At 34.2% G+C, this 26,419-nt stretch overlaps 1 long non-coding RNA gene across 4 annotated transcripts in view; it reads right to left on the reverse strand.

The window, feature by feature from the left end:
- LOC127843839 (uncharacterized) overlaps nucleotides 1–26,419 on the reverse strand; it is a 26,998-nt gene continuing 579 nt past the window's right edge. The window contains exons 2-10 of one of the 4 annotated variants that reach the window (XR_008032365.1): nucleotides 12,575–12,725; nucleotides 11,642–11,769; nucleotides 10,550–10,656; nucleotides 10,079–10,273; nucleotides 6,669–6,820; nucleotides 5,763–5,898; nucleotides 5,442–5,549; nucleotides 4,321–4,515; nucleotides 4–2,152 (exon numbers count right to left, since the gene is read on the reverse strand). This is a non-coding gene — a long non-coding RNA (uncharacterized LOC127843839). Of the gene's footprint in view, nucleotides 2,153–4,320; nucleotides 4,516–5,441; nucleotides 5,550–5,762; nucleotides 5,899–6,668; nucleotides 6,821–10,078; nucleotides 10,657–11,641; nucleotides 11,770–12,574; nucleotides 12,726–26,419 lie in introns of all 4 variants that reach the window. The other 3 variants (XR_008032367.1, XR_008032366.1, XR_008032364.1) reach the window with 3 other exon arrangements.

The raw sequence follows: 26,419 nt of genomic DNA on the forward strand, positions 1-26,419 counted from the left end.
ACTACTAAATATTATAAAGCTAAAAATGTCAGTTATATGACTTATCAGCTTTTGTGTTACTGAACACTGTTTTATTAAAATAATAAATATTTTTCGGTATTCCAATTTTCTTATTAGTATTAAAATAAAATTTGTAAAACAAAACACAACTCTCAATTGAGATGTCTTTTTTAAAACAATCAGAAAGAAGCAGTTACCATAATTGTAACACTGAAATATTTTGAATGCAAAAAGTTACGTAAGTGATCTTTATGTATTTTGGAAAATATGCTGTCTTGAAAAATCCACAAAATGTCTGTCAAACAAATTATTACATTCAGTAGATGACATGTATGTTGTACTATATTTATGTAATAACAGTAGACGACATGTATGTTGCATTATATTAATAAGTCAAAACAAAATGATAGTATGGTCATGAGATCATGTACGACATTATCATCTTCTAATTCCAATCTATTGACATTCATGTCCACACGTAATGAGGCGAAAAATACCAACACTCATACAATAACACACTCCAACATATATGTCTCTTGAAACTTATAAATTGTAACATTTAGTGAAATTAAACACATCAAATATTAAGAAATAGTCCACACATAAACCAATTACAGTCATCAATTTATCATTATATTGACGAAATATAATTATTCAAACAAGTAACCCAGCACAAAACATATGGGTTTATTAATGAAACATCTTTAGGAGATAAAAAAAAGCTATTAACTCATTTTTTTAATAAAAGGGCAGGGCGGGGCCTCAGAAGGGCAGGGCGGGGCCTCAGAAGGGCAGGGCGGGACTTCGGAAGGGCAGGGCGGGACACCCTTCCATTAAGGCCTAGCTGGAGCACTGCATGTAGATAATACAGACATTGAAATCACATGAAACTAGCTTACAGAAAAAGTTTTAACTTTAAGCTACATGTAGTTCAAAGGCTGAAGATGGGGCAAGAAGAAAAGCCATTTCTTCAAAATATGGAGCTAAAAGCTGCTTAAAGATACCATTGTGGGTTAAAGGTTTGTTGTACTTTTGCAAAATAAATTTAACAAAGAACATGCCTGTTGTTACAAAAGCGTATAATAAAAGTGCAGATGCTGATCAATACATTTATATGTATACTACTCTAGCAGTAAATCCTTTTGAGTAATATGCAACACAAATCCAAAAAAGTAATTTATACTAAGAAAAACAGCTGCTACTACATATGCGCCATAACACACTGTCAATAATGTTACAAATCAAGTTACAAATCATTGGAAAGGAAGGGCGGGGCAACCTTCCATTAAGGCCTTGATGGAGCACTACATGTAGATAATACAGAAATTGGACTCACATGAAAAGCAGTCCCAAAAATAAAACAAAACTTTATGTGAGCACATCACGCATATAAAATGAAGATAAAAAAGAACAATTCAACACGTGTCCTAAGGACACTGATTCCCCTATATTCCAGTTGTCTCATAACTCCAATTATGTAGAAAAAAGGACCAAAATACACAGGGGAATAAGTTCTCATGCTGGGATATTAATGTTTGTAAAGTTTCATTCCTAGCATTTATCCTTTTTGATTATGCGCAACAAAAAATCCGAAGGACATGAGTACAAGGTCGAATGTTAATGTAAAATACGAACAAAAGATAAATAGTGATGAATGTTTATACACAATAAGCCTTGTAACTAAGACATGCTTTTCAAGGAAATAAACCAGTAGTTCACCCCTGCTGGCTTGACACAAAACACACAGCTTGTTTAGTTTGCACTGTTTAATCTTCTCTGCATTGAAACTTTACATATTTTAATGTAGCTTTTCACTTGTTGCCAAGGTCTGTTCAACAATACAGGTTCTTTTTTTCGGCTCTCCTCAATCTCGTGTTTATCTGGCAGCTTTGAAGTGTGAAGATATTTTCCCAGTTGTCGCTCAACAGCAGCTTGTTCTTCAACAGACCACATTTTTCTTTTCTGCGCTTTCTTTCCGACAAAGCTGGTTGTTGCTTTGGTTGAAACTTTGGACTGGCTGGTTGTGGCTTTGGACTGGCTGGTTGTGGGTTTGGACTTGTTGGTTGTAGCTGTGGACAGAGCAACTGTATCAACAACTGGTGTATCTTCTTCAGAATCTTCTTCCAAATTACTGTCTTCTTGGCAGCCGGCTCTACAATAAAAGTACAGTTTTTTAATTAACAATTAATTAAACATGTATCTATAGGAAAGGAATACCACAAGGATTAAGATGATTAGCCTATTTTAGTTAGAGAACATTAATTTGGTACATTTTTTGGTAATTCAAGGGTAATTTAAAAGTGCTTCAGGTTATTGCACTTCACTTGGCTGAGAGTATATGCCCACAAACATTTTGACCACGATTGATGATAGGATTAAAAGTAGTATCTGACTGCTTATAAAACTTGGCCCAGATTTTATCAACAAGTTTCATGATGATACAACTAAAACCTTTATGAGTAAGAGTTAACATAGTTCTCCTTGATGCTGCAGGCCAAACTGCCTGCTGCAGATGTCCCTATAATATGATCAGTTTTTCAAGAGTGTATTGTTGTTCCTAAATAGGGCCATTATTATGATTGTGTTAAAAATATGACCAGCATTTTTTTGTGCACATTTTTACATGCTAGTGATAATAGTATGTTGGTTAAGTTTCGTCACTTTAGTAGCAATACTCTTTGAGTTAAACAAGACACCAAAATTAATCACCAAAAGGGACTCATTATTTAAGAAAAGAACTAGTACATGTTGTTTTGTTTCTACTTCTACACCAATATATTGATTTGCTAAGATTACTGCTAACATTCCAGATGATACCTAGTGTGTTAATTATGGCTGCTTAATAGTATAAGTTTGAAGTTTGAAGCAAATAAGATGTGTTTTGCTCTGGATGAACAATTAATAACAAGCCCATGCCCCTTCATATTATTGTGAACAATTATTCTTGTCACTTGTCAGTGGAAGGCACTACCTGCAACACATTTTAATATTAACACAATATTCAGCTTTTACTCAAGAAACATGATCATGAAATGCATAAATATACTCATATAACTATATGTCATGAAATGATACTCTCAAAGTTACATAAAACCTTCCATGATTGAAAACTTCATTTACATTTTATAAGTGACTAATTCAGCCCAGTGAAATGATTCTTGTCTGTGAAACTGATCATAGTAAACATAAAATATCAAAATATGTCCACCATCTATTACGCACTACAACTTCAAATTCCCTCAATGTCCTGTTCTGGACACAACCGACAGGTATTGAAATAATTTCAAGATTTATAAAACATTTGTACTTCAAGTGTGACCTTGATCTGAACCAAGGGAACTTAAACTTGTTCAAGACACATCTGATGGTGATGGTGAACATTTGTGCCACACTTAATTATCTCCATGCATAAAGAAGACCTATACCATGAGCACGACACAAACATATACACTCAATATCTAATATTAGTTATATGTACAATTATCAAGTGTTCACTGTGACCTTGACCTTGAGACGAAATTCAGCTGTACGAGTCATTAATTGTAGATGACAATCTGGGCTTCCAAAGAATAATAATTGCTAAAACTAGGGATGTCAGAAAATTTAAGGTTTTTGGAAACTTATGAGTAATTACGGTACTTATAACGAAAACCCATAACCACGACTCACCACAAAAGGCATGTCTAAACCTGTCCCCAGCTGTATAACTGAATTATTTTCTTAGGTCTACCATGGAAATGTTTTTAAAAATTGAGGACCAACAAGTTTTACAAAAGTAAACACACAACAAATTCCCTAAAACTGAGGTTTCCACTTTTTGAGGATGTTTTATAAAAATCAAATAACAAACTCCAACAAAATGAGGACTATACATTTTGATGACTTGCACACATGCTTCCCAGAATTCACGTCACAACAAACTTCAATATATACTAAGGACTTCAATATTTCATGGATATCACACATATGTGTTTCGTTATCAAACACACAGTCAACAATCCCTACAGCAGGAGGACTAGAAATATAACAAATGATTACATATTTCGAATCACAACAAACTCCTAAACAATGAGGACTACACCTTTTAAAAATCTATTCAATACTTCCAGTTCTACTCCATGCAAGAAGCGGGAAAGACTGATGGATTGATGGACGGACTGACGATTCTATATGCCTCCCTTTGGGTTCATAAAATCAACAGCAAGGAAATTGATACTAGAAAATGGAGCTGAATTGTTCCAAGGACACAAATAACAACAACTACAAAACACATTTGTTAACTGAATTTATGAACACTACTAGAAAAAAGCATTTTCTCACCAAATCGATTCTTGACTAACACTGGGCAGTCTGTCTCTAAGGGCTCTGCTATTCCGTATATGTTCTTAGCCATGACCCTGAACTTGAACTTGACTCCAGTCTTCAGTCCAGTGACTATTCTGGACTTGCACATCGGTATGCCAGGCACCTTTTCCCAGAAGTCTGAGCCCTCCTGGCATTTCTCTACTGTGTAACCTAAATCAAGAGTGCATTCCATAATCTGTTTACATGGCAACATCCAAAACTGGAATATTGTTTCCAATTGATTGAAATAGGGAAAGGTAACTTAAAAGATATATTGTTGTGTCAAACACTAACACAAATATATTTTCTGTCATTAAATAAGTTCAGTTTATGCATTGAAAATGATTTCTTTACAAAACAAGAATATCAGTGAAACAGATGGATGCTCCCCGTTGATGCGCTTTGTCAATCTATGTGTTAATATCCACCTAACAAAATCTATGTTTAGCCTCGGTGACCTTGACCCCAGTGACCTCAAACCTCATCAAAAGGTAGTGGTCCATGCAAGGTACCTACATGCCAAATATGTAAGAGATCAGTAAAATATTGAAGGCGCTATGAGAAACTGTAACTAAAGTGTGACGGAAAAATCTATTACTAGCCTCGATGACCTTGACCTTGACAACAGTGACCTCAAACCTCATCAAAAGGTAGAGGTTCATGCAAGGTACCTACATGCAAAATATGTAAGAGATCAGTAAAATATTGAAGGAGCAATGAGACACTGTAACAAAAGTGTGACGGAAAAATCTATTATTAGCCTTTGTGACCTTGACCACAGTGACCTCAAACCTCATCTAAAGGTAGAGATTTCATGCAAGGTACCTACATGCCAAATATGTAAGAGATCAGTAAAATATCAAAGTCGCAATGACAAACTGTAACAAAAGTGTGACGGAAGGAAGGAAGGAAGGAAGGAAGGTAGGAAGGAAGGAAAGAAGGAAAGAAGGAAGGAAGGACAAACTGGCAGCTATATGCTCCCCGAAAATTTCCCGGGTGAATAATATGCCCAAGAACAAAAATTTCATTTTCAATAGTTGTATTCATGGTAAACGAGCCTAAATCAGAGAATATAAATTGTAATTAATAGGACTTACCGATAATTGGTAAGTTTCTTTTGTCCTGAGGTGGTTTCCATGCCAATCAGCAGGAGTCCGCAAACACATCACTGACCTCCAGAGGACCTTCGGGGGGTCCACACTTGTCTGCAAAACAATTAGACTACTTGTAAATTTTATGAAGAGACTATTTGTTACAAAACAGAACACTGGCACGGAAATTATGGTAACAAACAAAACATTTTATGCATATAACCCTTTCCCGCTAGAAGCAAAGTGAAAATGGCTATGTGCAAACAGCATAAAACTGAACTGGTAAATGTTTTTTTTGTTACTGACAAATTGCAAAATTTAACATACCAATAATGATGAACGGAATATCTGCAAAATCTCTGCCATGATCGTTTTCAACAATCACAAGGTAGTTTCCAGTGTCCCCATGATGTGCTTTTAGGAGCTCTAGTGTAGTACAGTCATTAGTGTTGGAGGTGCGCGCCTACAATATGTCAACCAAAATAGACTTGACTAATAATAAAATATGTTGCAGCTGATGGAGGTTAAGGTAGGTTTGCAAATTGTTTATATTTGATGGTTAGTTTAAAACTAGAGCCCAGACATGGGGAATGCCTGTCCGTAGGACATTGCCGACAAACATTTCAAAAGGCCGAAGGTGAATGCAAGATCGTTAGCCTTACTGTCCAATAATGTTTGATACCAAAGATTGCAACTCCATTGCGGTGTTCAAAACAACATTATATCGTGATTAATGGTTCCTGATATTTCCGGAAATGAAAAGATAATTCTCGTCATATATCTTAACAACCGACATTAGAACACTGCAGCATCAAAACATTCTGGTAATGATTCCCAAAATAAATGGAGCTTCTTGAGTTGTCGGGAATGCAGAAAAGCCCGCCACATGGTCGTATATGATTTTACATGGCGTTGCACAAAAAATGTGCTTCCAAGATGGCAGACAATAAAAGCAAATTACGAGGCTCAGAAAATTATAATTGACGATAAAATTAATGACAGACATGATATAATTAGTATTTATTAATGTTAAGTGCGTGTCATTCAACGATGGAGGAAACGTTTTGCATACACAAAATATATTTTAATTAGAAATAATCAGTAGTATTTTTAATCTGTTTAGGTGAGTACATGTACAATTACTTTTGTTTCACTCGGAAATGGCGAAACAAATTGAATATTATTCAAAACACTAACCTGGTCCCAAAGATTTAAATATCAATACATAATTACCCTTGGGATGGGTTTTCCTTTTTTGGTCCAGATGACAGTGGGAGTAGGAGAACCGGTAATGCCCAGTTTCATCGTAAGTGGCTCCCCAGCACATACACAAACTTCAGACGCTCAAGAAAGAGATGTGTTGGTCAGGTGAACCTTTGGGGACTCTGTAAAAACAGCAAAAGGAAAATTTAATAGGTAGCTGTTTTCAAATTTTGCTCTTTGTCAAGTTTAAGCTTCTCTAGCTAGTATAGTTGTAGGTGCAAATCAAAATATTTTTCTACACAAATATATTAAAACAAGAAAATTTCTCTTTATCTGGGTATTAGTCCACAAGTGTCGTGTTAAATGAGACAATTATGTTAAATGCGAACTTTGCTTCTTGGCATTATCATTATTTTAAATCCATTTTACATCCCCCAATTTTTGTTTTGTAGTGTATTTACAAATGAGTTTGAAAAGCTTATCTGCAGGCTCAACGTATTTTTTAATGTATTCATTTACAAATGGTTATCATTACCTTGGCTTGATTTCACATATTTATTGCTTTCAACCACCTCCTAAAACAAGTTTTTTTTAATAACAAATAAAATGTTCAACATATTATTTAAGTCATGAAAACTCTTTAAAATATAACAAATTAACAAACTTCACTTTCAATATTTTTTTTAACACAATTTTTATAACAAAAATACATTCTTTATAAGTACTTTTGTTTTATAATGGTATTACATACTTTGTCTAAAGCCTTAAAAAAATTCTAAACTGTGAAGACTTTCCTTTGACTGACAAATTTGTTTTATATAATTCAACTCACAACAAACTCCAACAATATGAGGACTTTACCTTTTGATATGTTTTTATGTTTACACATAAGTTTTTTCATAATTCAACATACAACAAACTCCAACAATATGAGGACTTTCCCTTTTGATGACTTTTGATGACAAAAGTTCACAATATAATTAAAATACATTTGAACTTGTTCGACATTGCAAACATGTTTAAACTCACAAACAAGAAACATGGCAGGCATCCACACATGTTTCCAGAGCCACTCACCCTGCAGGGTAAGAATGCCTCAAAACCATATTTCCCCGCAGTTTAATCTCCTCGCCCTGCATTGTTTTTAAATTGAAAAAACACAACTTCTGAAAATAAGCAACCACGTCCAAAATAAAAACATCTTGATTTGCCATTCCTCAATCAATCAAACTTATATGGTGTTGAATCCGGTTTACCATGAAAATGATTTCAACTATTTAGGATTAACAAGTTTTAAAAGGTTTACACACAAAAAACTCCTTAAAACGGAGGTTTCCAGTTATTGAGAACTAAGGCAAATGTTGTATGGAAATTATTAATAAACTCACAAACCCCTACATAATGAGGACTATACATTGTTGTATTGAAATTCTTAATCAACTCACAAACTCCTACATAATGAGGACTATATATTTTGGTATGGAAATTCTTCATTACCTCACAAAGTCCTACATTATGAGGACTTTACATTTTGATGACTAGCCCACATGTTTCTCTGAATTCATGTCACAACAAACTCCAATATTTACTAAAGACTTCACTTTTCCATGGATATCACATACTATATGAGGTCATCGTGGTGTAATTGATGTCTGCTGGGAGGTCACGTGTTCGATACCCACTGTGGGAAAGTTCTTTAGATCTCCAATAAAGACACAAGTACTGATTCTATGTCTTGGAAATGGACTCGAGAGCATTTCAATAACTCTGAGGCTTTTGATGCTAGCAAGCTAATATAAATAGATTTAACAAGAGCTGTCTCCATCGGAGGACATATGCCCCGAAAAAACGCTTTTTCGAAACCTAAACACAGATTTCGAAACCTAAACGCGAACCCTAAGTTCAAGTCAAAGGGGTCAAAATTTGTGTGCGTATGGAAAGGCCTTGTCTATATACCCATGCATACCAAATATGAAGGTTACATCTGAAGCGCCATAGAAGATATGAGCATTTTTTAAACCTAAACGCAAAAGTGCGACGGACAGACAGATGGACGGACAGTGCAACTGCTATATACCACCCTACCGGGGGAATATAAAAAGAGTTCAATTTTGATATAGGACAATAATAATCCAACATGCACAACTTCATAACGTAAGGACAAAAACTCAATTTTCCGATGATTCAAGGACCGTAACTCAGGAGTGTCCTAGTCGATTTGGTTGATTATCATACTTGACCTAGATTTTATGACCTTACACATTTTCATGAAGTGTGGCGGAGATCCTATGAAATTTGCTTGAGTTATTGAGCGGAAACATGAAAAACCGCAATTTTTTGATGATTCAAGGGCCGTAACTCAAGATTGTCTGGTTCAATATGGAAAATTATCGAACTTGGCCTAGATCTTATTGCCTTACACATTTTTATGAAGTGTGGTAAAGATCCTATGACAATTGCTCGAGTTATTGAATTGAAACGAGAAAAAACACAATTTTTCAATGATTCAAAGGCCGTAACTCAGGAGTGTCTTGGTCGATTTGGCCGAATATCGAACTTGACCTTGATGTTTTTGCCTTACACATTTTTATGAAGAGTGGCAAAGATCCTTTGGTATTTGCTAGAGTTATTGAGCGGAAACCAGATAAAACCCAATTTTACGATGATTCAAGGGCTGTAACTCAGCAGTGTCAGGGTGTCAGGGTGAATTTGACCGAGAATCGAACTTGAAATAGATGTTATTGCCTTACACATTTTCAAAAAGTTTGGTGAAGATCTGATGACAATTGCTCAAGTTATTGAGCGGAAACAAGAAAAACCCAATTTTATGATGATTCAAGGGCCGTAACTCAAGAGTGTCTAGGTCAATTTGGCAGATTATCGAACTTGACCCAGATGTTATTGCCTTACACAATTTCATGAAGTTTGGTAAAGATCTGATGACAATTGCTTGACTTATTGAGCGGAAACTAAACCGGACGGACTAACGGACTGACTAACTGACTGACAAACTAACGGACGGTGCGATTTTAATATGCCCCCAGAACCTATGTAATGGGGGCATAAAACTATTTGTTTTGTTATTAAACACACAAGTCAGCAACCCCTACAACATGAGGGCTAGAAATATACACAATTTTACATAATTGGACTATCAACAATCTCCTACATACTGAGGACTACACCTTTTGAAAATCCCTTCAATATTTTCAGTTATACTCCACGCATGAAGAGAGCAAGACTGATGGATGGATGGAAGGACAGACTGACTGACAATGCAGTTACTATATGCCTCCCTTTTGGGTCATGAGAAATACAGAAAGCAAATGGATACTAGAATATGGAGCTGAATTGTTCCAAGGACACAAATAACAACAACTACACAAGACATTTGTTAACGGAATTTGTGAACACTGACTAGAAAAAAAGCATTATCTCACCAAATCTATTCTTGACTAACACTGGGAAATCTGTCTCTAAGGGCTCTCCTATTCCGTATATGTTCTCAGCCATGACCCTGAACTTGAACTTGACTCCAGTCTTCAGTCCAGTGACTATTATGGACTTGCACATCGGCATGCCAGGCACCTTTTCCCAGAAGTACAAGCCCTCCTGGAATTTTTCTACTGTGTAACCTAAATCAAGAGTACATTCCATAATCGGTTTACGTGGCAACATCTAAAACTTGAATATTGTTTTCAATTGAATGAAATAGGTAACTTAAGAGATATATTGTTGTGTCAAACACTAACACAAATATATTTTCTGTCATTAAATAAGTTCAGTTTAAATCATTGAAAATGATTTCTAAACAAAATATGCCCAAGAACAACAATTTCATTTTCAATAGTTGTATTCATGGTAAACAAGCCTTAATCAAAGAATAAAAATTGTAATTAATAAGACTCAACGATTATTGGTTAGTTTCCTTTGTCCTGAGGTGGTTTCCAAGCCAATTGGCAGGAGTCCGCAAACGCATCACTGACCTCCAAAGGACCGTCCGGGGGTCCAGGCTTGTCTGCAAAACAATTTGACTATTTGTTAATTTTATGAAGAGGCTATTAGTAACAACACAGAACACTAGCACAGCAATTATGGTTACAACAAGAGATGTGTTCGTCAGAAACACAATGCCCCATATTGCACCGCTTTGAAATATTTTTATTTATTGACCTTTGACCTTGAAGAATGACCTTGACCTTGAACTTCCACCACTCAAAATGTGCAGCTCCATGAGAACAACGCTTTGAATTTTTTTTTGACATTTTACCTTGAAGGATAACCTTGACCTTGAACTTTTACCACTCAAAATGTGCAGCTTCATGAGATACACGTGCATGCCAAATATCAAGTTGCTATCTTCAATATTAAAAAAGTTATGGCCATTGTTAAAGTTTTCGGACAGACAGACGCCATATATTTGACATTTGACCTTAAAGGATGACCTTCACCTTGACCTTTCACCACTCAAAATGTTCAGCTCCATGAGATACACATGCATTCAATTATCAAGTTGCAATCTTCAATAGTGAAAAAGTTATAGCCAATGTTAAAGTTTTTGGACGGACAGACAGACGCCATATATTAGACATTTGACCTTGAAGGATGACCTTGACCGTGAACTTCCACCACTCAAAATGTGCAGCTTCATGAGATACACATGTATGCCAAATATCAAGTTTCTATCTTCAATAATGCAAAAGTTATGGCAAACGTTAAAAGTTTTTTTTCGGACGGACGGACAGACTCACATACACACATACTGACATACACACATACTGACATACACACATACTGACTGATGGACAGTAAGTTCGACTGCTATATGCCACCCTACCTGGGGCATTACAAGACATATTATGCAAATAAATAATATATCTTTGATAGAGAAATTATTAGCAGTTTGTTAATTTTTTATCAACTCAGATATTTATTGTTGCTTTTGACAATTGCCAGTGTAGAAACTTGAACTTGCTATTGAGACATTGCAAAATTTAACATACCAATAACTAAGACCGGAATATCTGCAGAATCTCTGCCATGTTCGTTTTCAACAGTCACAAGGTAGTTTCCAGTGTCACAATGATCTGCTTTTGGGAGCTCTAGTGTAGTATAGTAATGAGGTGCGAGCCTACAATATAAGTCAACCAAAATACATTTGACTAACAATAACATGTGTTGCAGCTAATGGAAGTAAAGATAGGTTTGCAAATTGTTAATATTTGATGGTTAGTTGAGAACTAGAGCCTAGACATGGTAAATGCCCGTCTGGCCGTTGGAAATTGCCGACAAATATTTCAAAAAGCCAAAAGTGAAATGCATGAGCGCCAGACTTACTGTCCAATATTTTTTGCTTCCTAAGATTGCAACCCCTTTGCAGTTTTCAAAACAACATTATTTCTTGATTAATGGTTCCTGATATTTCCGGAAATAAAAAAGGTAATTCTTGTCAAATAATGTATCATTATCAACCGACATAAGAACACTGAAGAAAATATAAAAAATCCGAGAATGATTCCAACGTCAATGGAGCTTCTCGAGTTGTCGCGAACTTTGGCGGTTGTATACGATTTTACATGGCGCTGCACAAAAAAATGTGCTTCTAAGATGGCAGACAATAAAAAGAAATAACGAAGCTTAGCAGAAATGACAAGTAACCATAGCATTAACAACGGGCATCATATAATTAATATTTATTTTATGTGAAGTGCATGTCATACATGTACAACGATGAAGGATACGTTTTACTTACAAAAAACACATTTTAATTAGAAAGTCAGTGGATTAAGTATTATTTATAAACCGTTTAGGTAAGTACATGTACAATTACCTTTGTTTCACTCTGAAATGGTTAAACATATTGAATGGGTTACTGGTTTAATATAATTGAAAACACTAAACTGGTCCCAAAGATTTAAATACTAATAGATAATTACCCTTGGAATGGGTTTTCCTTCTTTAGCCCAGATGACAATGGGAGTTGGAGAACCGGTAATGCCCAGTTTCATTGTAAGTGGCTTCCCAGCACGTACACGAACTTCAGACACTCCGAAAAGAGTTGTGGTGGTCAGGTGAACCTTTGGACGCCTTGTAAAACAGCAAAAGGTAAATTAAATAGGTAGCTGTTTTCAGAGTTAAAACATGCAAATTTCTCTATATCAGGGTATTTGTCCAAAATTGTCATGTTAAATGAGATAATATATGTTAAATGCAGTCTTCACGGTAAATATATTTCAACCACTAGCCCGGCATATGATGCTTTATTAGAAACAGACAAAAAATCCAATAGCCCAACTATATAAATTATTAATTTCTAGTAGCCCGATTAACATTTACCCAGTCCCGGGCTGTCAGGCTTATAGTTAGCGTGAAGACTGGTTAAATGTGAACTTTGCTTCTTAGCATTATCAATATTTTAAATCCATTTTTCATGCCTAAATTTTTGTTTTATAGTGCATTTTCAAATGAGTTGGAAAAAGCTTATCTGCAGGCTCAGAGTATTTTTAAATTTATTTATTTACAAATGGTAATCATTACCTTGGTTTGATTTCAAACATTTATTGCTTTCAACCAACTCCTACATTGAGGATTTTTTCCAATTACATAGAAAATATTTATCATATTATTCAAGTCACAAATACTCTGACAATTAAACAAATTAAGGAATATCACTTTCAGGATACTTTTAATATAATTAAAAAAAACACTATAGTATAGGAGGACTTTTGTTTCACAATTGTTTTACATACTAGAACTCACCAACAATCATGAACTGTGAGGACTGTCCCTTTTGATTTCTTACACATTTTGTTTTACATTAGTCAATACACAACAAACTCCAACAATATGAGGACTTTACCATTTGATAACTTAACATGTTTTTTCATAATTCAACATACAACAAACTCAATCAATATGAGCACTGTCCCTTTTGATTACTTACACGCTTTTTTAACATTATTCAACACACAACAATCTCAAGCAATATGAGGACTTTAACTTTTGATAACGTTCACATTAGTTTTTTCATAATTCAACATACATCAAACTCCAACAATATGAGGACTTTCATTTTGGATGACTTACACACTTGTTTTACATAATATTATATACAACAATCTCAAACAATATGAGGACTTTCCCTTTAACACAACAAACTCCAACAATATGAGGACTTTCCTTTCTGATAACTTACACTCTTGTTTAACAGAAATCAATGTACAACACACTAATTTTAGATTTTAATTAAAACAAAATCAATCACAACCTTAGGGCTGGAACACAAAATATGTACAAACTTTCACAATATAATTATAAAACATTTGAACTTGTTCGACATTGCAAACATATGTTTCAACTCACAAAAAAATAAACATGGTAGGCATCTACAGATTATTCCAGCATTGATTTTTTTTGCCCAAAATTACAGCCGATAGTCGGCTGCTTCCCAATTGCAAAAAATGACGTCTTTTCCCAAAAATTGATTAAAATTTCCCCAAAAGACAAAATTTTCCTCATAAAGCCAATAAGATTAAAATGTAATTTATCAATAATTTTCGAACGAGTGCCGATCGAGCTTGTCGAGTCGTCGCCGAACGACAACTAACTTACGTATTGTTCGCGAATTTAGCCGAATACAATTTTACGTTACTATCCACATCTCTCTCACTATTGCGGAGGATACCGACGAGAGTTGATGTATCCCGATTGTAAACGCCTGTTATTTTACACACGTTCAAGATGGCGGCAAGCAGAGGAGAAATTTGCGATGAGCGGCGAAAATGATTAATGACATTCAAATTAAAAACGGATATCATATGGTTATTACGGAATAATTTAATGCGTGTGTCCATTAACGCAAAATACAATGTTGAGATAAAAACAACAAATATTTATTAGAAATCTTCACAGTGAATGTGCATCACGGAAATCAGTGTTGGGAAATTGGCATAAGTCTACCTAAAGATGAGTATCGTTCGAAAATGGAAAGAGACAAACATGATATAATTTATATGTTAGTAATTCTGTGTATAATCAGATTCATATGCATATTCTGCTTTATTATGTTTGTCACGCTTTACAGTTTACCGAAATAGCATTTAACAGAGGATGTCAAGTGCAAGATGTTGAAAGGTAAAGAAATGAAATAAATTAGTTTAACTCCATTTAATACATCATTGACATAGCAATACCACTAAAGCGTTTTTTTTTAAATATTTGTTCATGTTTTCACCATATGATATTTAATTAAAAAAATACTGAATTAAATTCTTACTGTTAAAGAGGTTATGATTAAATGGTATAATCAAGAATCTATATAGATTATTGCAAGTTCAATATGCATGTGGAAGGATATTAACTTAACATTGACTTCATTGTAAGAACACATTAAATTAGCACTTTATAATATAAAAATGCTGTCAAACATACTTTAATAATTTTAATTCTGTTCTTATAATCATATTTACAATTTTTCCCAATTTCATGGTTTATCGCGCTATTTTTCCCAATTTCATGGTTTATCGCGCTAATTTTCCCAATCTAAATGGCACAGGCTGTAACAAAAATAAATAAAAAATCACTGTTCCAGATCCAGTCACCCTGCGTGGCAAGAAGGCCCAAAATCTAATCGCCCTGCAGTATAATCTCCTTGCCCTGCATTGCTTTGAACCCGAAAAAAAACGAACTTCTGAAAACAAGCAACCAGGCCCAAGATGAAAACATCTTGGTTTGTCTTTCTACGGTCAATTAAACTCATATGGTGTTGAAACCGGTTTACAATGGACATGATTTTAACAATTGAGGATTAACAAGTTTTTGAAAAGTTTACACACACAAAAACTCCTTAAAACAGAGGTTTCCACTTTTTGAGAACGAATGCAAATGTTGTATGGAAATTATTAATAAGCTCACAAAGTCCTACATAATGAGGACTATACATTTTGATGACTAGCCCACGTGTTTCTCAGAATTCATGTAACAACAAACTCCAATTTATACTAAAAACTTCACTTTTCCATGGATATCACATATATGAGGTCCCCATGGTGTAATGGATGCCTGTCCGCCGAGAGGTCACGCGTTCAATACCCACAGTGGAAGCGTTTTTTAAATCTCCCATAAAGACACCAAGTAGTGGTTCTAGTCCAGGAAACGGACTCAGCATTTGGGAAACGGCATTTTAAGGAGTCTGAGGCTTTCAATGCAAGCAAGCTAAAATAAATAGGTTTGAAACTGTCTGTTATGACCTAAAGATTTTTGCAAATTTATTTTTAAAACTTGAGATATTTGCAAAAATAAAGTTGTTAACTGTGTGTTTATATTATGTCTACCCCATATGTAATCCCCTTAAAACCCCGTTGATCCTGCACCCGGTTATACTAGTACCATCAACTTAAGAGTCTAAAATAAGTTTCAGCTTGAGTGGCTCATCAGCATGTACACAAACTTAGGATGCTTCAAATAGAATTGAACATTAGGGGTTCTGCAAAAAACAGCAAATAGTACATTTTAAAGGTAGTTGTTTTCAGGGTCTGCTCTTTGTTTTTGTTTCTCTAACTTTTTTACATGTATAAGTAGTAGGTGCAAGTAAAAATATTATTCTACACAAATATAATTTATTCAAAACAAGCAAACTTCTCTATTTTGTTTGTCCAAAATGTTCATGTTAAATGAATCAAATTATGTTTGATTAAAACTTTGCTTCTTGACATTATTAATATTTTAATTCAATTAATCATGCCTCAATTTTGTTTTAAAGTGTATTTACAAATGAGTTTGACAAGCTTATCTACATGATCCTTGAAAAGCTTATCTGCAGGCTAATTGAAAAGATTTTCTGCAGGCTCAAAGTATTTTTTTAATGTATTCATTTACAAAGGTTTCATCACCTTGGCTTGATTTCACACATTTATTGCTTTCAACCAACTCCTACCATGAGAACTTTTTTCCAATGACAAATAATATGTTTTACATATTATTCAAGTCACAAAAGCTCAGACAATTAAACAAATTATAGAACTTGACAGTCAGGATATTTTTTACTTAATTTTTGTCAAAACAACTATACTATAGGACTTTTGTTTTACAATTGTTTTACATACTATAACCCTACACACCTCAACTGTGAGGATGCCTTTTTGAGGCTTAAAAGGGACTTTTCACAGATTTTGGCATGTTTTGAAGTTTGTCACTAAATTCTTAATATTGATAAATGTAAACATTTGATCTTAAATTATCCAGGAAAAATCAAGAATAAAATTTTAAAATGCAAAAAAAGGTAACCCTCCGCAGGGCTCAAACCACTGACCCCTGAGTCTTGGAGTAAAAAGTCTCCCATTTAAACCTCTCGGCAATCCTTTATACAATGTCGGATGCATTTTATACTTTATATAACCATTCCTCGTAGTTTCACAGAATATAACAACAACAACAGAACTCTCCGACTATTAATTTGTTTCACGTTGCAATGCTTTATAATTTTCAGGTTTTTAAACCATCAAAAGATGCATATAATGGCTATTTAAGAGCATGGTAAATGTTCAGAATTACACATGTACTGTTTTCTCACAAATATCATAACCAAAACGAAAATTTGTGAATCTGAAACAACTTTTTTCAATTTTGTCAATTTACCCAAACGTGAACAGGCCCCTTTAATAGGATAAATGTTGAATTCGAAAATTAAATATATTTTTTAAACCTTTCATTTTGAATTTTTAGGTCATATTTGGGAAAAATTTATCCTTTTTTCTATTTAGAATGTTGCAGAATACCAGCCCCAGTTTGGATGAAAAAACACACTGTTATGTCACGCTATAAATCAATAATTTTAAACTTTATATAATGGCAATAAAAACTGCAAGTATGTCGGAATAAATTCTTGACATGTGGGGTGTTTTGCTATTCCAAATAGTCAAATGCATCTAATAATACCATATAGTATAAAAGTCACATGACTGTTAAATACTGCAAGATTATCATTTTACAAATGAATTCGATCTGGATGAATACAGATCTGATACATTAAGAAACAGAACAGTTATTTAGAGATGTGTTGGGGCAGTATTTTGTTAAAAGTATGCTGTACATGTTAAAATTATCCATCTTCCCAATTACGCTGCCTATTTTAATCAATTCTAAACTTACTTAACCGTGATTGTCATTCGTAACTTAAGAGATGAGGTAACATATAAACATGTTGGGACTGTTGCAAAAGGGAAATGTGTTCGCAGCTGACCAGTATAATGTTTAGATACTTACACACTTAAAATATTGTTTGTTTGCAGTATTGATCTAACAAGAATGTTAAGATAAGGTATGTTTGCTACATTTTCAAGTTACAAAATATCCTACAATGTTAGGACTTTACCTTTTGAGTACTTACACAAGAGGTTTGCATCATTCACTTCAAAACAACTCCTACAATGTGAGGACTACATTTTGGGGAGTAAAACGAATGCTTAACAGATGTCAACTCACTACATCTCTCGCAATACAAGGACTGCATTTTGTTGAATAAAACAGATGTCTTACTGACTTCAACTCATATTAAATTGCTACAATATGAGGGCTACAATCTCTTAACTAACACAATAGCTTTGCAGAAAACAACTTATAACAACTCTCAATTTACTCATACAATAAGAGGACTACATGTACCTTTTGAGGACAAACAAATGTTTTACAGAATCAAACTCACAACAAACTCCTACTGTGTGAGGACTTTACATTTTGAGGAATAATCCCAATACCAATAATTTACAGATTTCAACTCACAACAAACTCATGCAATACGAGGACTAAACCTTTTGATAAAATATACACATATTTGTATTGTTTGAGATCATTCAATATGATGACTTAACAAGCAACTTTAGAGGCCAGGCACACATTTTTAATATTTCAGGTACCTATACAAACATATTGTAGAGGTCACTGACTGTAGGTATTATGTGGATTAATAGAACCCGATAGTACATGTAATAATTGTGTTAACACAATATTACTTGTTGCACGCATGATAGCTATTTTGTATGCACTCGATAGCTAAAGCTAACAAGAGCACCGCCTTGCGGGTGCAGACCGCTCATCTATTTTCTTTTTAAAGGTGAAGGGACTCTCATTTTCAATCACAAAGGAGGGAGGGGTGGAGTGAAGAGGGGTGTATAGTGTGGGGTTGTGGACATTTATTACATTTACTTCCAAAAAAGCGAGAAAAAAGTGAATAGTGTGAGGGTGTGGTGGTAATTTGTGAGATGATCTTAAAAAAAAAAAAAAAAAAAAATTGGGGTGGGGGGGGTGGGGTGGGGGGGGGGGTGGGGTGGGGGTATAGTGTGAGGGTGTGGTGGTCATTTGTGAGATTATCTTAAAAAAAAAAATAGGGGGGGGGGCGGGAGGGGGGAGGGGGGGGAGGGCACGGGGGACGGTTTGGGTGGAGTCTATTGTGGTATGTCAGGTAAGAGTAGTTTGGTCAAAGTATCAATCAAATCTAATCATAAATAAAAAAGTTATGGCAATTTTAGCAAAATTTAATAATTTGACCTTGAGAGTCAAGGTCATTCAAAGGTCAAGGTAAAATTCAACTTGCCAGGTACAGTAACCTCATGATAGCATGAAAGTATTTGAAGTTTGAAAGCAATAGCCTTGATACTTAAGAAGTAAAGTGGATTGAAACACAAAATTTAACAATATATTAAAAGTTACTAAGTCAAAAAAGGGCCATAATTCCGTAACAATGACAACCAGAGTTATGCAACTTGTCCTTTTACTGTACCCTTTTGATAGTTTTTGAGTGTTCCAAGTATGAAAGCAATATCTATGATACTTTAGGGGTAAAGTGGACCAAAACATAAATCTTAACCAAATTTTCAATTTTCTAAGTATAAAGGGCCCATAATTCCGTCCAAATGCCAGTCAGAGTTACATAACTTTGCCTGCACGGTCCCCTTATGATAGTTAATAAGTGTTGCAAGTATGAAAGCAAAAGCTTTGATACTGTAGGAATAAAGTGGACCTAAACACAAAACTTAATCAAATTTTCAATTTTCTAAGTATAAAAAGGGCACATAATTCTGTCAAAATGCCAGTCAGAGTTACATTACTTTGCCTGCACAGTCCCCTTATGAAAGTTAGTAAGTGTTGCAAGTATGAAAGCAATAGCTTTGATGCTTAAGGAATAAAATGGACCTAAACACAAAACTTAACCAAAATTTTCAGTTTTCTAAGTATAAAAAGGGCACATAATTCTGTCAAAATGCATGCCAGAGTTATCTAACTTTGCCTGCCCAGTTCCCTCATGATAGTAAGTAAGTGTAACAAGTTTGAATGCAATAGCATTGATACTCACTGAGAAAAGTGGACCTAAACGCAAAACTTAACCAAAATTTTCAATTTTCTAAGTATAAAAAGGGCACATAATTCTGTCAAAATGCACGCCAGAGTTATCTAACTTTGCCTGCCCAGTCCCCTCATGATAGTAAGTAAGTGTACCAAGTTTGAATGCAATACATGTAGCATTGATACTTTCTGAGAAAAGTGGACCTAAACGCAAAACTTAACCGGACGCCAACGCCGACGCCAAGGTGATGACAATAGCTCATAATTTTTTTTCAAAAAATAGATGAGCTAAAAATGAAGTTGTTTTTCAGGCACTTTTTCAACAAACAAAATGAGACAAGGGAGGGAATTTTTGTTTTATAATTTATTTAAGATCATATTTTATTGTGTTTTTTAAAACTATTTTTCTATATAAACCTTGAAAAACATTATCAAACATATCAAAAACAACCTACAGATTACTTACAGTTTTAAGTTTTTATACTAACACAGTATGTATTTTAAAAATATTATGATTTTAGTTACAACATAGCTCGATCAAAATGTGTATTGCCATGGATGTTATTTCTTTTATAATTAAGAAAGCAAATTTATTCATAAAACTCGTGTAACAAATTCGCTCTTAAAACTCACACTCAGTCTCTATCATTTCAAAAGGTAATATTAAAATTTGCGTTTAAATTTAAAAAAAAATGCTTTAAAGGGGCCTTTTCACAGATTTTGGCATTTTTTAACTTATTCATTAAATGCTTTATATCGATAAATGTAAACATTGGATCGTAAAAGCTCCAGTAAAAAATCAAGAATAAAATTAAAAAAAGGAAAAGAACATTGCCCGGACCAGGTTTCGAACCAGTGACCCCTGGAGTCCTGCCAGAGTCCTGAAGTAAAAACGCTTTAGCCTACTGAGCTATTCCGCCGAGTAATTATACATGGAGTATTTTATACCTTATATAAGCAATCTTCGTAGTTTCACAAAATTTAACGACAAAAACAGAACTCTCCAAATTATTCAATCGTTTCGCGTTGCAACGCTTTATAATTTTTAGGTTTTAAAATCGTCAAAAGATGCATATAATGGCTATATTAGACCATGGTAAATGTTCAGTATTACTGTTTCCTCACAAATATCATAACTAAAACGAAAATTTGCGAATCTGAAACAACTTTTTTCAATTTTGTCAATTTACCAAAGCGTGAAAAGATCCCTTTAAGACTTTAAATAAGTGGTGACATATAAGTGGTGATTGAACATGCTTAAACACACCAAACAACATGTCACCACAGGGCCCTCGTTTTTGGAACCCATTTCCCCCTTAAAATATTATACTTTTGTCCCCTTTTTCAGCTAAAAATTCCCCCTCCTAATTTTTTTAAATACTTTTATACCTATGTTGCCAGCTGGTATCGTACTATTGACCTTTGATTTCATGTATATTTATGCAAATTACATTAACATATAGCTTTTTTAAGTGTTGAAAAGTTGGTGAAAAGATCTTCTAAAATTCCCTTTTTGCCCAAAACGACGCGAAATTCTCCCTTCTAAGGGCCCCAGTCCCAATCACCCAAAGTGAAGTAAGGGCCCTGCATCATCACTTAATGATGCTGTCAAATAGAACTTATCCCAATTTTGGGACATATATACAGCCATAGAGACATGGCTTAAAGCCTCCCACTTCCATTTATGGAAAGCAATGGCAATTGATATGTGAAGCAAATATCGAGCTGGGTACATCTAGAATAAATGTCTTCAGAAAATTGACATCTTAGAACCCTGTAATGTACATGTACCAGTCTCCTCAACATCAAACTGAACAAATTTTCCAAAACCCAGACGGCACCATTTACAATAACATAAAATTCAACAGTTTTAAAAGTCATTTATGAATCTAAAAACCTTTTCAAGAGATTAAATAATGTGTCGTCTTTACAGACAGTATATCCAATGACTCCAATATCCAATAACGCTTTCATTGCTTTGACATCAACTTCAAGGGAATTTCTGGTCAGGAAGGCTTTCCCAACAAACCGAATGTACACAAAAGTATACAGAATTGTACATCTGCCAGATTTTTCAGCCAAGTTAAAATGTAAACATGAATATTTTTTTTGTTATAAAATAATTAAGGAGCAGGCCATAATAAAACCAAGCAGCACTGCCTGAAAACTAAGTCATTACTTTTTTTTTCCCTAACCCAATTTAACCAATGTTTAAATATATGTCATTATTGATTACTTATTACATGCAATCTTAATAAATCGCATGCAAACGTTATAACTATTGCATGGCCAGGTAATAGCTATCTCAGGTGCACTGATTAGATACAGCTAAAAAAATATTTCTTATGTCTTATTTATGCCACTGTAGATTTTTGTCATTAAATAAAAAATATACCAAATCAGTCACTTAATTAAAGATTTTTTTTGGAGATTGCATGATAAGAAAGAAAGAGGCATAACACACTTAAAATTATAAAAGTTGCATCTGAGCAGTGAGAATTTTCGACTATCTGACCAGTTTTTGCATAATTTACTTAACTAGTATATATCATAGAAACATTGTTATTTTACAATCATGAAAACAAATCAGATCACTATACATCATAGTCAATGATCATATTGCGTCTTTACAATTTCGAAACTATGTTCTCTGTAATTGTATTTACGTCTTTAATATGATACTTTAAACGTAGCGTGGAAAGAAAACAATTTAAATTTAGTTGGCCTTAGTCCCTTTTCCGCTACCCTAGTGTTGAAACATACCCTTTGCCCCTGAAACTTTGATGACAGGGCCATAGGTTTGTGTAATGTCGCGTGTGTATCTTAAACATGAATAATGAAAAAGAAAACAAAAGATTGTGAGAACATGCTGTGGCTTAGGTTCAATGATTCAACACCCACACATACACCAGACACCTTTTTTAATGGATGGGTCCAGAGGGGCATGGGCTTTGAACTGGATACAAATCATTTATGCTACTTGTAATGTGAAACAAAGCCTACTTGTTGCTAAAGGCTAAACAGTGATGGTCAATCTTAAATTGAGTGTTCGCAGCTGACCGGTATAATGTTCAGATACTTACACACTTTTTTATGCATTTCAATCAAGAATGCTAAGGTAAGGTATGTGTGTTACATTCTTTAAGTTACAACACCTCCTACAATATAAGGACTTTAACTTTTGAGTACTAACACAAGAATTTTGCATAATTCACTACAAAACAATTCCCACAATATGAGGACTACATTTGGAGGAGTAAAACGGATGCTTTACAGACTTCAGTTTACAACAACTCCTACATACTTGAACTCATATTGAAGTGAATATGAGGACTATAATTTGTTGACTAACACAATTTCTTTGCTGATACCACTCATAAAGACTCTCCATATACTCCAACAATACGAGGACTTAACCTTTTGAGGACTTACATGTTTTACAGAATCCAACTCACAACAAACAAACTCCTACAGCATCAGGGCTCCCACTGTCATTCGCAATTGGCACCAAATGCGAAAGTTTTAGAAAAGTGGTGATAAAATCTTTCAATTTGTAAAAACAACTGGCGCTTAAAGTCAATTGTATGTTGAGGCCAAAAGAGCAGTCTCTGGCATTGTTTGCCCCATTTACAGGTCATGCAAAGTTAAAAATTTAAATGGAAAGTTAGGAGCCATTAGACATTGAAATTGTTCATAGATGATTCCTTGATTAATTGCCTTGACAAGTTGTGCTATTTAAATATGCTTCTGCAAATTTAAATGAATCATTAATATGGCACTCAAGAATGAGAAAATGGGAAGAGATAACCTCTGCTAAAATATAGCTGTTTTCCTGGCACTAGCAAATTGCCAATAAATAAGGGACTCGTGTACAGGTCGGTTTTGGAATAGCTGATGTTAAATGAGATTTTAAATGATTTAATATATATATATATATATATATATATATATTTATATAAATTTGTAACAAAGTATACATTTGATACAACATTAAATTGCTGAATATTTACAAGGAAGTGAAAAAAGATACTAAACATTACTGGTTTAATTACATTTTTTGTAAGATACTAATACACCTGTACAAAAAAATCACAATCATATGGTTTTATTTTACTTTTGTCTTAAAGAATTGAAATGCAGCCTGTTCATTTTTTTTTTTCGTTAAAAATCGTGTCTTGTATTCAGCCCAATTCCAAATTGAAAAAAGTATATATTTTTCCAAAATGGGACCTAAAAATTTACAATTGAAGTTTTCAAAAAAAAACATAAAAATATATTTTTTTCTTTATAGATTTCCAGCCATAAATATAACTAAAAGGCTCATATTTTTTAAAAGTGGCAAAATAAGGCGTTAATGTGTGGCAAAAGAAAATTTCAACCTAACCTAGCGAGAGCCCTGCAGTATGAGGACTTTATATTTTGAGCAATAACTAAAAAAAACAATATTTTACAGATTTCAACTTACAACAAACACTACATTATGAGGACTCAACCTTTTGATGAAATGTACACATTTTTTAGATTATTCAAGTCATAACAAATTATTTCAATATGATGACCTTGCATGCACCTTTAGATTTGTTTGCATATTTAAAATCTGCTATAGTGCGGGAACGTAATACTATCACATTCACATTATTGTAATAAGTATCACATACATTTTGTACAATGTAGTAACAATGGCATGCAAATGATAAACCACTACTGTACGAAAGTTAGCATGTAATATCGTTCGCATGAAACTGTAATAGATACCGCTAAATTAGAAAAAATATGTGTAACAATTATGCCATTGTATTAAAGAGAATATTAAACAGCGATTTTCCTTGTCCAATTGGGAAAAGTACCCGTACCGGTCCGATTGGGAAAAATTGAGTCGTGAAAACCTCAAAATTGGGAAAAATCGAGTCGTGAAATCCTGAAATTGGGAAAATCGCGTCGTGAAGTTTGGGTCTTATTGAATACATCATACAGTTCATACTTAATTGAACATACCCATTTAAATAATCATTTGCAGGCATGCCTTAATGACCATTAAGTTATAAAGTTTATATAAATAACAAAATATTATAAAGAACACACCAAATCAATTACTAGTTGTTTTAATCTCTTTTAAAGCAATGTCTCTCTCTTTCATTTTTGTGAAATTTCAACAATCTTTGATGTTTAATCATCACTCAGTTGCTTGCATCCCTCCCTGCACAGCATCATTATTGCTGTCAATGTGTCCTGTGATTGATGGTTCCGATTGGTTTTTTGGCATAATATTTGCTATTATGACTCATTTCAAACTACGATAAGGTTACAAACCGACGTAAAACAGTACGCTGGCTGCCTGGCAAAAGAACCGGAAACAGTAACAACTCTATTGATTGAATGCGCTGAATAATAAAACCCGAAATTAATCGAGCGCGTGGTTACACACAACTATACGATTTTCTTTGTTCGCTCGCCGAAAGTTGGTTTTTTTACGAAACTTTCTATCGTTTTGAGAAAAAATTCGGACGCTGATTGGGATTTTTCCAGATGCCGATTGGGAATTTGGGAATTTTCGCTCGATTGGGAAAGTACCGTTTTGGGAATTTGGGAATTTTCGTTCGATTGGGAAAGTACCGTTTACCGGTACTTTATAAAGAAGGAGGAAAATCGCTGTTAAATGTTCTCTTTATAATCCAATTTATTTAAAGCCGCACACAAGGCGTTGAAGTAAGCTCAACTTTAAACTGGTCATCTCACGTAAATAAAATTAGTAAAGCAAGCCAGAGCTTAGGATTCTTAAAACGAAACATTCATTCTTCTAAAATGGAAACTAAGGCAGCGGCATATAACAGCATTGTTAGACCATCCTTGGAATATTGCTCTAGTGTGTGGGACCCTTACCATCAGAAAGATATTGATAAAATTGAAAATGTTCAGCGTCAAGCTGACAAATTTGTAACGCATAATTACAGCAAGACACAGGGCACGGTCACAAAATATAATTAAGGATTTGAATTGGAATACATTGCAATTAAGAAGACAACAAGCGAGACTCATTTTGTTCTATAAAATAGTACATAATCATGTTGGCGTCAATCCCCTTCACTATCTCACTCCATACATTAGACACTCACGCCATCACCATCACATGGCATACCAAATACCACCAAGTACAGCTGATTACCACAAATTTTCTTTCTTTCCAAGAACAGTTGTACAATGGAACACACTTTCATCTATGTAGTCAGCGCTGATACGATCGCTGGATTTAAATCAGTGCTGTCTACATCAGTGTTCCTTCCTTATATCACATGTTTCTGCTTTTATCCTGGTTTTAACTTGACTAATATTCTCACCACATGCACAGTTGTATATGTATATATTTAAGTCTTAAGGGCTTAAAGTGTTAGGTTTTGCATCTTTTTTATCACTGTCGATAGGATTTTCCTGAGTGGATTAAGTAA

This window comes from Dreissena polymorpha, chromosome 9 (genome assembly GCF_020536995.1).
Source record: "Dreissena polymorpha isolate Duluth1 chromosome 9, UMN_Dpol_1.0, whole genome shotgun sequence".
NCBI classification, from domain to species: Eukaryota; Metazoa; Mollusca; class Bivalvia; order Myida; family Dreissenidae; genus Dreissena; species Dreissena polymorpha.